Source organism: Pantherophis guttatus, chromosome 6, assembly GCF_059756535.1.
Source record: "Pantherophis guttatus breed Tessera chromosome 6, ASM5975653v1, whole genome shotgun sequence".
In the NCBI taxonomy this organism is placed as follows: domain Eukaryota; kingdom Metazoa; phylum Chordata; class Lepidosauria; order Squamata; family Colubridae; genus Pantherophis; species Pantherophis guttatus.
The window spans coordinates 68,409,294-68,423,346 of NC_142068.1; the positions used below are offsets into that span (position 1 = coordinate 68,409,294).

The 14,053-nt window shown below is 38.9% G+C and overlaps 1 protein-coding gene across 14 annotated transcripts in view; it reads right to left on the minus strand.

Annotated features, from left to right (window-relative positions):
- CPEB3 (cytoplasmic polyadenylation element binding protein 3) overlaps positions 1-14,053 on the minus strand; it is a 92,046-nt gene that overhangs the window by 50,696 nt on the left and 27,297 nt on the right. The window contains exon 1 of one of the 14 annotated variants that reach the window (XM_087871703.1): positions 5,632-5,714. The exons of 12 other annotated variants lie outside the window; for them this stretch is intronic. The gene's annotated coding sequence lies outside the window, so the exon portion shown is untranslated. Of the gene's footprint in view, positions 1-5,631; positions 5,715-14,053 lie in introns of those variants that run through there. One more of the 14 variants, XM_060682901.2, reaches the window with a different exon arrangement.

Sequence of the window (14,053 nt, forward strand, 5' to 3'; positions counted from 1 at the left end):
CTAGAAACAGCGAAGGACCGGCCCGCGGTCCTTCTGTCAGCAAAAATGAGCTCCCAAGCTCCATTTTCAGCTGCTACAGCCTCCTGCAATCCTCTGCCAGTGAAAATGGAGCTCGGAAGCCCGTTTTCGCTAGCAGATCGCTCGAGTGACCACATGCCCCCCTGACAGGAGAGATGTCAAGCTGGCCACACCCATCCTGGCCATGCCCAACCCGGCCCCCCAAGGTCAGACACAACCCTGATGTGGCCCTCAATGAAATCAAGTTTGACACCCCTGTTTTAAGAGTATACCATACTAATCCTTTAGCATAATCATTTTTCTTCTACAATGAGCAATCAGATATCTCAGTATGTTCTCAGACTATTATGTTTTTTCTCAGTACAAGTTGTCCTTGGCTTATAACTAACTGGTTGTTGTAACTTCAAAAAACTTCTTACTATCTGGTTTCGAAGTTATGGTAACTAGAGCACTCCCATGGGCACGTGAACAAAATTGGGATATGTGTCAATCCACTCACCCTTATGATGTACTGCAGGGGTACTACAGGGGTGCCCACGCCTATCTCCCCCATCTTCTACCGCTGGGTCCCCACAGTCCTTGGACCTGTTTCCCACCCCACTACGTCCCATGTCCTCCTCATCATTCTCCACTGATCAGTCACTTACTGACTGATAAATTTACTGTAAATATCCTTCTTGAAGCTCTGGAACTTGCAGGAGTACAGGCTGCGGCACCCTAGGCTGCGTGGCTTCACCCCAGAATCAATTACAATATTGGAGCAGCCAAAATTCATTGAGGCTGCCTTCAAGGCAGAGAAATACCTGTACACTCCAGGATTTGTGTTTAACAGTTGGTGATAGATATATCAAAGGAAATTTCCTAATCACTGTGACACAGAATTTGACTTTATTGTTTAACACTATTCTTTAAAACATTTTTTTTACTATCTATGGCAATTTATTAGTAACTAGGGATTACAGTTAAAAGTAATCCTCAATTATTGAGTGCCTTTTTTTATCAATGTTCGAAGTTATAATGGTGTAAAAAAAAAAAAAGCTTTGCGATCAATCCTCACATTTATAACAATTGCAACATGATCACAATTAGTGTGTTTTGCAACTGACTGTTGTGGCCCACTGGTGGCCAGCGGACCTAGCAGCAGAGTCAAACATTGAGGAGGTTAGGGAGGAAGGTGGGCCAATCCTGGGGGCTGGGAAAAGCTCAGTTGAGGGCTCTGCATCGGAGGTAGAGAGGGAGTTAGACAGCAGTGAGGCAGAGGAACAGCTGGAGCCCATTCCCAGTGTGCGCATGCACAGAGCTGCCAGAAGACAAGAACAACTCAGAAACCAGGGTCGACTCGGGAGTAAAGCCACACCTTGGAGGTGATTGGCCCCTCCCATAGGAAATAGAAGAGGAGTGAACAGGGAGTCGGCTTTTGCAGGAAACAATTCGTTTGTTCCGTGATTCTGAGAGACTCTGTGCCAAGTTTTGCCTTGTACTGCGGTTGGAAACAAGTTACGTGGCAGCTTGACAAACAAGATAAGGTGTGTTGAGAAATATTCCTTTGAAAAACTGTTTGGACAAACCTTGCTGACTGTGAATGAACGTAATTCACAGTCATGTAAATAAAGAGGTTTTGCAGGGACCAATTCCTGTCTCCTGCTTGTTAAGGGAGCCTAGGTCAGAACACTGACAAGCAGTCAATAGAAAGGAGAAAGTAAAGTATAGTCATGGAAATGTGATGTTCCCCTTAACACCGTGATGGCGAACCTATGGCATGTGTGCCACTTTGGAGCCATGTTGCTTGGCACATGTGGTGTCGCCCGTTTCTCTTTTGAGTTTTTGGCACGCATGCGCACGGAACAATCAGCTGGCCTTCGCACGTGAAGTGCTCCCTTTTTGGCACTTGGTGCTGCGTGCGTGCATGCGTGCTCCCTTTTTGGCACTCGGTACCGAAAAGGTTCGCCATTAGGTTAGGTTCGCAGTGGCCTTATCAATTACAATTGCTTAAATGATCAAATGGGAAGTGAAGACAGAATCCCCTAACAATCACATGATTTTCCAGAATGGACATGTTAAATTTGATACAGAACTTGAACATGTGTAAATTAAAAGGAGAAAATTGGTGCTCTAAATTCACCCCTCTCCTTTTTTTTCTTTGCTTTATTCATAGGCAAAATGGCCTTCCTAAGGTCCCTTCTTATTGGCCCTTCTATTAATTCTCAGAAAATGCTGCATCTAAATCAGCAATAAAAAACTTGGAGACCACAAAAAAAGTTTGAAATCAATAGTTCGGCAACTACACTCAAGCTTTACAGCTTCCTTAAAAAGCATAGGAGACCAAGTTAACAGGCGGTAATATGTAACTGCACCTCAGCTGATTGAAGAGATATTAGCCAGTGTAATTTCAAGGTCTACTGACTAAAAAAATTATACTAATTTACTGAATTTATCAGGCATCTTGACAGAGTCTAGAGATCAGAGGTAATTAAAGACTCCTTTGTTGGAATATGCTCATATAAACTCTCTGAATAGGGTCTTTAAGAAAACTAACCTTGAAACTTATAACCAATCCTCAAAGTTGTGGACATTGTAGCAGCCTCCTGGTCAAATGATCATGATCTGGGCACTCATGTGCCTAGCTTGCAATTATGATGTTGCAATGAGCTATGGTCATATGATCACAATTTGCAACCTTCCCTGCTGGCTTTCCCCAAGCAAAGTGAATAGGAAAGCTGGCAGGAACACTGCAAGTCACTCTAATAAATTTTGACTTTTTGTTGGACAAAAATAAAAGCTCATTATTCTTACTTCTTTGACTATGCGCCTAGACTTATATAATTGACTGAGCATTTGCCAATCACATATAAATTATGGTTATATTTAGTTCAGTACCAAGGTTCAGATAAAACCTGCTCATATTCTCTTTCCTGAATCATTTAAAACGTTTATAAATACTTTCTATCCTGCAAATTAAATCCAGACCAAATTATTTTACTGATAATCAAAGCTATCCTATATAGATATAGATACACAGAGATAGACGAAATAATTCGCAGGATTTCAATATTTATACTATGAACTAGTTTATTGATAGAAATATTTATCTTAATATCTTAAGCTATGAGGTGCAAAAACGTAACTTTGCAATAAGCCCTTGCATTTACCAGTATGATTATTGCAATGTTCCCTTATTCATATGATTGACATTCAGGCACTTTGCAAACAACAGTTTTTTACAACTGTCACAATTTCCTGCGGTTAGATGTATACCATTTGCAAGCTTCACAGCCAGCTTTTGACAAGCAGAATCAATGGAGAATCCAGCAGTAAAATCGTAAGTCACAGTCACATGATGTCTCCCTTCACAGTCACATCACTTAGCAATGGATTTGCCAGTCCCAATTGTAGTTGTTAAGTGAGGACTACTTATATGGCTCCTCAAATCTTCTGCAAGAAGCTTCAGAACCTGCAGGATCTGCATACAATGAATCTTGTTTCAAGATAATTAAACAACTGTGTCTTTTCCCAGGCTCAGGCAATCACTTTGAATGTGGGTGGGTGGGTGTAAATAATAAGCTTTTAATTTACTATAACTATCCAAGTGCAGAAATACTCAAATTATGTATACAAGTAGTCTTTGACTTATAATCATTAGTTAGTGACAGTTCGAAATTACAACACTGAAAGAAGGGGCTAAAGACACAGCAAGAATTATTTGGTGAACATCAAAATTTATCATGCTTGATTTCACAGATCTCTAGAATAAAAAGTGACATCAAGATAGAAAGGTTTTTAAGACAAATGATAGAATTTGAAATGCTTATACAGAACCGAGATAGGTCTGGTGTGTACAGACACAGACACACATATATACTATACTGTATATAGACATTGTTATTAAAATCTTATACAGAGACAGAACAAGTAAGACTATGGAAGAGTGGATGGAGATGGAATTTACCTTAAGCTATAATTAAGAAAAAAATTGTATTAATTGTTTTACAGATTGTACATAGTTCCAACCCATAATTGCAAAAATAGATAAATCATAATAAATGCTTGAAATGTAATACAAAAGAATATTTTGTCAGATTTTATGTAAAAAAAATCAAAAGTACTAGAAATAAATACACAGCATTATTTTTATAAAAAAAATCAAAACAAAGTTTGAATTGATAACTCATCTTTTTTCTACTAGGAACTTTTCCAGAACAAATATTTTTTAAAAATATTAAGAGACATGCTGAAGGCCACACAGGGAAATTTAGCCCAACATTGGGGAAGTGACAATTAGCTGACAATATCATATACTCAGAAACCAAACTAGGAGAATACCTACTAATGGCAAAAGTAAAAGTATAGCTCTAGAACATACGGTAAGTTTGATCAAATTTAAAGAAGAATAGCTTCTGTAAATATTACATGTAATATAACAAGGCAAACTCAGATACTTAGGATTTGGTTTTTATGGGAGAAATATTTAATGTAAAAATAGTGGAGGCAATTTTAATATTTATAATTTGTTGTATTCAACAGTGGAGAACAATAAAAGGAAATCTAGAACTTAATACTGTATTTACTTATGTTTTACCGGTAGTATTTAATATTTATTTATTTTATTTTTCTATTAGATCATGCACATTTATTTCAGATAATAGTGGCAACATCCATACTGTATAAATTTTAATGTTTAGAGGTTTGTAATGATTGCAAGTATCTCATGTGATATAATTAGTTTATATATTCATTTAATCAAAGAAATAACAATTTTTAAATTTTGTAACTATGAATTTTGTTTATTTACTGATATTTTATTTTCCATCCACATATTTCTTTCTTTTTCTATTTTATATAATCATTTATTTTATACTTTAAATGTTTTTTAAAATACAAATATTAGGCCTGCTGTTTAATGTGATATTAACTGTGTAATGGGGTGAGCGCCCATTACTTGTCCCAGCTTCTGCCAACCTAGCAGTTCGAAAGCACGTAAAAAATGCAAGCAGAAAAATAAGGACCACTTTGATGGGAAGGTAACAGCGTTCCGTGCGCCTTTGGCATTTAGTCATGCTGGCCACATGACCACGGAGACGTCTTCGGACAGCGCTGGCTCTTAGGCTTTGAAACGGAGATGAGCACCTCCCCCTAGAGTCGGGAACGACTAGCACATTGGGGCCACCCCAGGCGTTCTAACCTCCTTGGGAGGGCCCAGCATTGCAGTGCAAAGCAGCCACTTTGGAAGCCCCAATAGCATGGCGTGAAGCCATAGCATGGTGTGACGCCATAGCCCAGCAGGACAGCACAAAGCAGCCCCTTCAGAAATCCCCAGATGCCCTAGAACAGTGGTCCCCAACCTTTTTATCGCCGCGGCCCGCTGAGCGCGCGCAGGGGTGGGGGCACGGCCCAGGAGCTTTTGCGCACGGCCCATTGCGCACGGCCCAGGAGCCTTTGCGCTGCAGCGTTGATGTCCCCCGGCCGCTGCGCGGCCCGGTGCCAGGTACTCCACGGCCCGGCACCGGTCCACGGACCGGGGGTTGGGGACCACTGCCCTAGAAAGTTCCAGTACAACAATATAAAGACACTGTTCTGGACATCTTTGCCACCCTGCACTCTGCCACCCCAGCTGACCTTTGCTGTCTTCTTGCTCCTGCTGCTCCTGCTGCTGAGGTTTGCTCACCTGGCCCTTCATGAGGCAACTGCTTTATGCTGACACATAAAGTCAGATTTCCCAGTCTTTTGAGGAAATTCCCATGCATGACCTGGAGAAGAAAGCCTCATGCAGCCAACAACTACCTCACAAAGGGCCAAGCAAGGCATGCTTGGTAAGCAGTGGGAGCAAGAAGACAGTGAAAGTCAGCTAGGGAGGCAGACAGGGGGCCAAAAGGGCATAGATGAGAGAGATAGGCAGGTGAGGGGGAGTTGAACCATCCCTGCAGTTGTAAATGCAAGCCAGCTGTCAAGCAACTAACAATTAGGTTACATGACTACAGGAGTGCTGCATCAACCACAACTTTGGAGACTAGTTTTAAGTCTCTTTGTTCATTGCCGCTCTAACTTTGATTATTGAACAAATAATCATTAAGCCAAGTGCTACCTGTATGTAAAGGTAAAGTTTTAGACATACTCATTTACTCAAACATAGGTTGAACTATGGAGATAAGGAATCAATTAGATTTGGACAAAATTATTTTACAGTTTATATAGAGAATAGGTTTCCATGTTATTATTTATGCAGTACCTGATTTGATAAAAAAACATTTTATCGAATTCCTCTAATTCTTTTTAAATGTTTTCTTTTTTCATTTAGAATCAGAACTCTGGGGCCAGGATCAATTGCTTTGAAGCTAACGCCTGCAAAAGCAAACTGGTACAAGAAAAACTAAGCATCCTTATAACTATTATCCAATCTATCCAATTAAGATAAGAGAAGTAGGAAAATGCCCATAGAAACTTAACTTTATGTGCAAGGAAACAAAATGCACACTGGGACAAAAATGCTGATTATACCCATACTTTAAAGTAGAACTGAACTTCAATTGACTCTTTCAATGAATTCAAGGTTTGGTACAAAATGTTTTGTGGGAAAAGACATGCTATTTCTTCTTCAACAAACTTTGACATTAATCATGTCAAAGTTTAATATCTGTATCTCATCTTTTTTTAGATCACCAGAACAAGACTTTTCAATTAGATCGCATTCTTAAAAAAATATTCTCATAATCACAAGTTAAATGAGTGATTTGAGTGAAAAGCTGCATACATCTCTTGTAGAATTAATTTCTGAATTGAGTTTCAGAATTTAGTTATATACTGGATTTAATGACATTGATTTTACTTCGTCTATTAATTCCAGTCCTACTACTGTACTTGTAGCACAATTCATATTTACTCATTGATAAAATCCCATCATATGCAATTTTACTTAGCAGAGTGTATGTTGAATTTTAACTTTTTTTATACATCCCTTCCCTAAATCTTTTTCAATGGCAATCCACATAAATACTGCACTATCATTTTAGATTTCCAGTAGTGAATTGCTGACATTTCTGCTTTGCCTTAATTATACAACTGTTGTATATTGATAGCAATTAAAAAGTACATGTATATTACAATAAAATGCTTGTTTTCCAAATTTAAACAAATTGCCACTTTTTAAAAATGCCTTTTATACATTATTATATTACTGATTCTGCTTTTCATAATCTATTGTGTGTTTTTCTATACAATACTGCTTTCAAAAAAAGGCAAGTATCCTGACATTTAGCCTCTTGATTCTCTCTTTCAACATCCTTTTAATTAATCTACATTTTTAGTTGTTGCCTTTTGTAATTCAATATCTCTGCATTAGCTTTACTGGACCATTTTCATTCATATTTTGAATCTGATAGTAATCAAGATAATGATTTCTCATCTTTTCCATTACATGTGCTTCTCATGCTATAACCTAAAGACAATTCAAAATGAAGCTCAAGACTGCCTTTCTCTTAAGTTTTATAGAGTCTATACATAAGTAGAGTGCACTTATTCTTCACGATACACTCAACACATGGCCTTCTTAAAATTGCTGTTGATATGTACAGATTCAACTGATGATGCTTTTCACTTTTCTAATGTGCATTAATAATTTTGGTACAGAGAATTGCGCGTATTTATCTTCATCTTGCACAAGGTGGATTTGATTTAAATCAAGTTGATTTAAATCATGATTTAAATCACTAGTAAAAAGGCTTGATTTAAATCAACTCAATTTAAATCATAATTTTTAAAGAGCAACTGTCATCTCTATCACGCAGTAGCTCCTCCTCTGATTTGCTGTTGACTCACCACAGTCCCATTCACTTTAATGGGACAGCTAGTGATGCGGCAGTGACACAACAAAGTGAAGCAGGTGAGTGGATGCCCACTAACAGGCGCTGCCATGATGGATCTGAAATGACAGGTGCTCTTTAAATGTAAGGATTCATTCTTGCTGGTAGTTAGAATCTTTAATATTATTATTTGCAAACAAAATGAAGGTTTCCTATTTAGCTTGCAGAGCTTGGATTCATTTAATGAGTTTATTAAAAATGTAAATATTGCAGAATATACAGCCTCATGCTACATAACTAAACTCCATTTCATGCTGAATAAACTAAATTATTAATTATCTTAAATAGAAAACTATCTTTAGATAGATTTTTACTCCAAAAGCATTTTACTAAATTTGATAAAAATAAAAAAAATCCAATTTAAATTTTAAAAAATCCAATTTAAAAATTCATTTATTTTTATTTTTTAAAAAAATCATCGATTTTTATCCACCCTGATTTTGCAACACTGGTTTGGAAATTTTTTTCCCACTAAGAAGGTCTGTCCCTCTCTCGCTGGAGTATCAGTGTTTTTAAACAGGATTTTTTCAAAAATCTGTGAATAAGTAAGCTTTTTTAGAAAAATACACAAAGTACACTTGCATTGTAAATGTTACAATCAATGTGTGAAATTAGGCATTTTATAGAATGCCTAGGAAATCTATAAATTCCAAAAATGGGACATCAAAGTATGAAACCCTTAATATTTCACACATTTCCTAGGTATTTTATGCATTACCAAAAGGTAAACCAGCAAAGTATAAAATACTCCCACTAAAATGCCATCCTAGCCACTTTTGTTGCAACAAATAGGTTAAATACTGGTCCTTTTCTTCTTGCTTATTTCAGTAAGAAAGTGCTGTACTTTATTTCGCATTTCTTCTTTCATTTTCATAACTCTTTTTTAATACTCTGCCTAAATAAATCTTGTCATTCTGCACAATGTCTAGGTATTATATACAATGCCTAGGGAATGGATATAGTCATGATGGCGAACCTATGGCACAAGTGCCACAGGTGACACGCAGAATCCTCTCTGTGGGCACATCAGCCGTTGCCCCAACCTAGCTCTACCACGAATGCATGCGTGCCTCTCGCCGGCCAGCTGGTCTTTGGGTCTCTGCCACACATGCACAGGGCGCAAGTGGGGAACGCTTGTGCATGCGCAGAGGACAGGGTGCAAGCACAGGGCGGGGCGCATGCGTAGAGGGAGCTTGAATTGCATTTTGGGGGTTCGCATGCATGTTGCCCCCCGTGCCCCATTCTGGACCTGGAAAGCCTCCTGCACCAAACTGGAAGCCAAAACAAGGCACGGGGGGGAGCTGGGATGCATGTGGGGGGACGCTCGTACAGGGGTGAAATCCAGCAGGTTCTGACATGTTCTGGACAACCGGTAGCAGAAATTTTGAGCAGTTTGGAGAATCAGGAAATACCACTTCTGGCTGCTCCCAGAGTGGGGTGGGAATGGAGATTTTGCAACATCATTCTTCCAGGACTGGAGACGGAATGGGGATTTTGCAGTATCCTTCACCTGGAGTGGGGTAGGAATGGAGATTTTGCAGTATCCTTCCCCTACCATGCCCACCGAGCCACGCCACGCCCACCAAGCCACGCCCACAGAACTGGTAGTAAAAAAATTTGGATTTCACCACTGGCCACGTATGCGCGGGGGGGTTCTCATTGCATTTTGTGGGTTCGGGCACGCGTGCTTGCATTTGTGCGCATGCACGCGTGCTTTGGGCACTCGGCATCAAAAAGGTTAACCATCACTGGGATATAGCATATTAAAATAACCCAGACATTTCATACTTTGCCTAAAAATTTACATTCTATAGATTTCCTAGGCATTCTATACAGCGCCAGGTTTTCACATATTGCCTGTGACATACATATAACTTCTCTGTTTATTGGGTGTGACAAGTTGAAATGAAGTTTAAATCAATTTTCTCTGCTTTTTTCTTTGAAGGAATTTAATCATGGAATATTTTTCAAGCTTTTTAAATTATCATCACTTTCCTTCACTTTCACAATAAATTTATTTCACAGAACAATCACATGTCTGTTCATGAGACCCTTTTACTTCAAAGATAGTTATTCCTAACTAAATTCAGCTTACTGCCTCATTCATATGCCAAGAGAAAGATCAAGTATCTGTAATTGAAACATGACAGAAGAATAGGATAAGCATGTTTGCTTTTGTTTACAGATATATATATATATATTTTAAATTTGATTTATATGCCGCCCTTCTCCGGAGACTCAGGGCGGCTTACAATGCGTTAAGCAATAGCCTTCATTCTTTTGTATATTTTATACAAAGTCAGCTTATTGCCCCCACAAACTGGGTCCTCATTTCACCTACCTTAGAAAGGATGGAAGGCTGAGTCAACCTTGAGCCTTGGAGAGATTCGAACCAGCAGAAATTGCAGGCAGCTGTGTTAATAACAGGGTGCACTAAACCACTGTACTATCAAGGCTCTTGATATGATTAAATGATTGTTTTGATGGACAGAGAAAGGACTGTAATCATTATTGGAATTTAGAAAAAACAGTGGGGTGAAATTTAAAAATTGTAAGAAAAAAATGGCAGCTTCTATACCAATCTGCATGGATAAAAGAAGGACATGTCAAAAGACTATCAGAGAAATTGGAGAAATGAAGAACAGGAGAACAGAGAATATTTTCCTAAGATCTCCATAAGAAATCTGATTGAAACTATCTAGAAAATACACGCATACAATTTTTTTGCAGAACTATAGACACCATTTACTGAAGATTTCAGAAAGGTTCTGAAAAAGTTTGATGTAACATTACACTACTGAGTCAGTGATCTTCAAATCAGTCTAAGCCTGGTTCCTAACACTGCAGCTCAGTTTATAGTGTCTTTCCAAATGGGTTATGTATCAGCTTTCTATATCTCCTCCACTACAGATCGGAAATTTTGTTAGCATCTCTAGCCAGACTGAAAGTATTTCCTTCTGCTGTTTTGCTGGAGTATTATAAAACTACTTCTCTGTAGTCAGATACATATTTCTTGGAGACAGCTCCTTTTACAGGAAATTACAGAGGACATTTATTCATTCTAACCTGAAGTAATTCCCTACATAACTACTTTTTGTCACTTCTATCCCACCATTATGTGAATATATTGTCCCACGTTTGCCCAATTTTATGCCTCTAAATAAAAGGGATGCGGTGGCTCAGTGGCTAAGACACTGAGCTTGTCGATTGAAAGGGCAGCAGTTCAGCGATTCGAATCCCTAGTACCCCGTAACGGGGTGAGCTCCCATTAGTTGTCCCAGCTTCTGTCAACCTAGCAGTTCGAAAGCACGTAAAAAATGCAAGTAGAAAAGTAGGGACCACCTTTGGTGGGAAGGGAACAGCGTTCCATGCGCTTTTGGCGTTTAGTCATGCCGGCCACATGACCATGGAGACGTTTTCGGACAGCTCTGGCTCTTCAGCTTTGAAATGGAGATGAGCACCACTCCCTAGAGTCAGGAACGACTAGCACATATGTGTGAGGGGAACCTTTACCTTTACCTTTTATGCCTCTAAATCAGGGGTGAAATGCTCCTGGTTCGGACCGGATCACCCGATCCGGTAGCGATGGAGGTGGGTGGTTTGGAGAACCGGTAGCAAAAATCCCTCCCCACTCCCATGCCCAGCTGACCTGCGCAATCATCAGAGGTTTTTTATTTTATTTTTAAAAGCATTTTTTCTACAACCTCTTTGGCCAAAAAAATGCTTTTAAAAGTAAAAAAAAAAACCTCTGCCAATCAGGCAAGTCAGCTGGGATCGTCAGAGGCTTTTAAAAGCATTTTTTACAACCTCTTCGGCCAAAGAGGTTGTAGAAGAAATGGTTTTAAAGGTAAAAAAAAAAAAAAGTTGGCCACGCCCACTCAGTCTTATTACCTCCCACCAAGCCACGCCCACAGAACCGGTAGTAACAAATTTTACATTTCACCACTGCTCTAAATGCACCATTGGTCTTCTTTCTGATTGCAAAGTTGTATCATTTCTTTTCTTTTAGCTATACAGGTCAATTTACGAGCATAATTGAGCACAACATTTATGTTGCTAAGTGAGAAATTTGTAATGTGAGTTTTGCTCCATTTTATGACTTTTCTGGCCATAATTGTCAACTGAATCACTGCAGTTGTTAAATTAGTAACACGGTGGTTAAATGAATCTGGCTTCCCCATTGATTCTGCTTCTCAGAAGGTTGCAAAAGGTGATGACATGACCCCAGGACACTGCAACCGTCATAAATGTGAGTCAGTTGTCAAGCATCCGTAAATTACGTGACCATGGGGATGCTGCAAAGTGTGAAAAATGGTCATAAGTCACTTTTTTCAGTGCTGTTGTAACTTTGAACAGTCACTAAATGAACTGTTGTAAATTGAGGATTACCTGTATGTATGGATACATACATAATACAAGTAGTCCTTGACTTACAAGTGTTCTTTTAGTGACCATTCAAAGTTACAACAAGCACTGAAAAAAGTGACTCATGACCATTTTTCACACGACTGTTGCAACATCCCCATGGTCATGTGATCAAAATTCAGATGCTTGGCAACAGCTAACACTACTAGAGAAAGAACATGCAACCACAAGACTCCGCCACACAAGTTCTATGGACTCCCCAAAATACACAAGAACAGGATCCCCTTATCCCCGATTGTGTCTATACCTAAAACTCTGATGTACAAACTAGCAAAAAGCCTGCAGAGGAAACTCAGACACCTGGTCAACGACTCAAGCCATTCAATAAACTCCCCAGAACAATTTCTCCAATGCATCAAACACACCAAAATCAATAAGGAAGAAATTATGGTCTCCTTTGACGTCACCGCTCTCTTCAGTTTAATTGACATCGACCTAGGTAAACAAACTATACACCACCTACTCACTAAACACTATACCCACAAAGATGATGCCACCACAGAACACTCCATGTGCATCATCATGAAATTCCTGGGTCTATGCCTCCACATATACTTCAAATTCAACTGGAAAATCTATAAGCAAGGACAAGGTATCTCTTTGGGATCACCCATATCAGGCCTAATAGCAGAAACAGTCATGCAACAACTCAAATCCATAGCTCTACCCACCATCCAACCAAAATTCTTGACACGCTACATCGATGACAACTTCGTCATCATCAAATGCTCCCAAATTGAAGAAACATACTACCTACTCAATAACATATTCCCTGGGATCAAATTCACATGTGAAGAGGAAACAGACCACAGACTCTCATTCCTTGACATCAACATAAGGAGATTAGTAGACAATGAAGAACTGGAAACCCACATTTACCACAAACCCAAGCAAACGGACCAGATCTTCAGCTTCGCAAGCAACCATCCCACTGCACACAAAAGAAGCTGTGTCCAGATTCTCTTCAGAAGGGCCTGGACACACTGCAGCACCACAACACTAGGAAAAGCAGAAGAGAAACTGCTGCTTGACGCCTTTCTCTGTAACAGCTATCCAAAAAAATTCATATTCCGAACATAGACACACCACACAGCCAACTACCATGCAAAAACTAACTCTACCATACACAAAAGGGGTGTTGGAAATGTCAGCCAGAATTTAGGAATAGGAATAGCCCACAAACCCACAGCCATAATTCACACCATTCCTGCAAAATGTATTTAAAATTAATTCTAACTTTGCAGGATTATTGTGGGAAAAACAGGAAGGAACTATACACCAGCCTGAGCTTCTAAATGAAAGGCGGGCTATAAGTATCACTTGATTTCAAAATTACAACATAATTTTTACATGGCAGTATCAACATATGTTCAGATTCATGATTTAGCATTGAACAGAAAAAGGATATACTAAGAACTGAATAGTTTAGTTAAACCTAACCCCAAAGGACACTTCTGGAATTATGAGAGCATGCCAAGACACTCATTCACAAAATAACAGTCATTGCATGTTGGCAATCACAAAGCATCCAGACACTAGAATGTAAACTGATAAGGATGCTTCAACATCCCATCTAGTTCCCAGGACACCAACTACAATAATTTTTTCTTGCTTTTTTCCTAGCTGATGGAACATATTTAAAACACTAAACTGTATATACTGTAGCTGTCATTTTTATTTTCTCTATTTTTTTAGTCCAAGAAACATTTTTTGAAATAAAGGTAGGCTGGTATTAGACTTTACACAGTTTTTGTTTC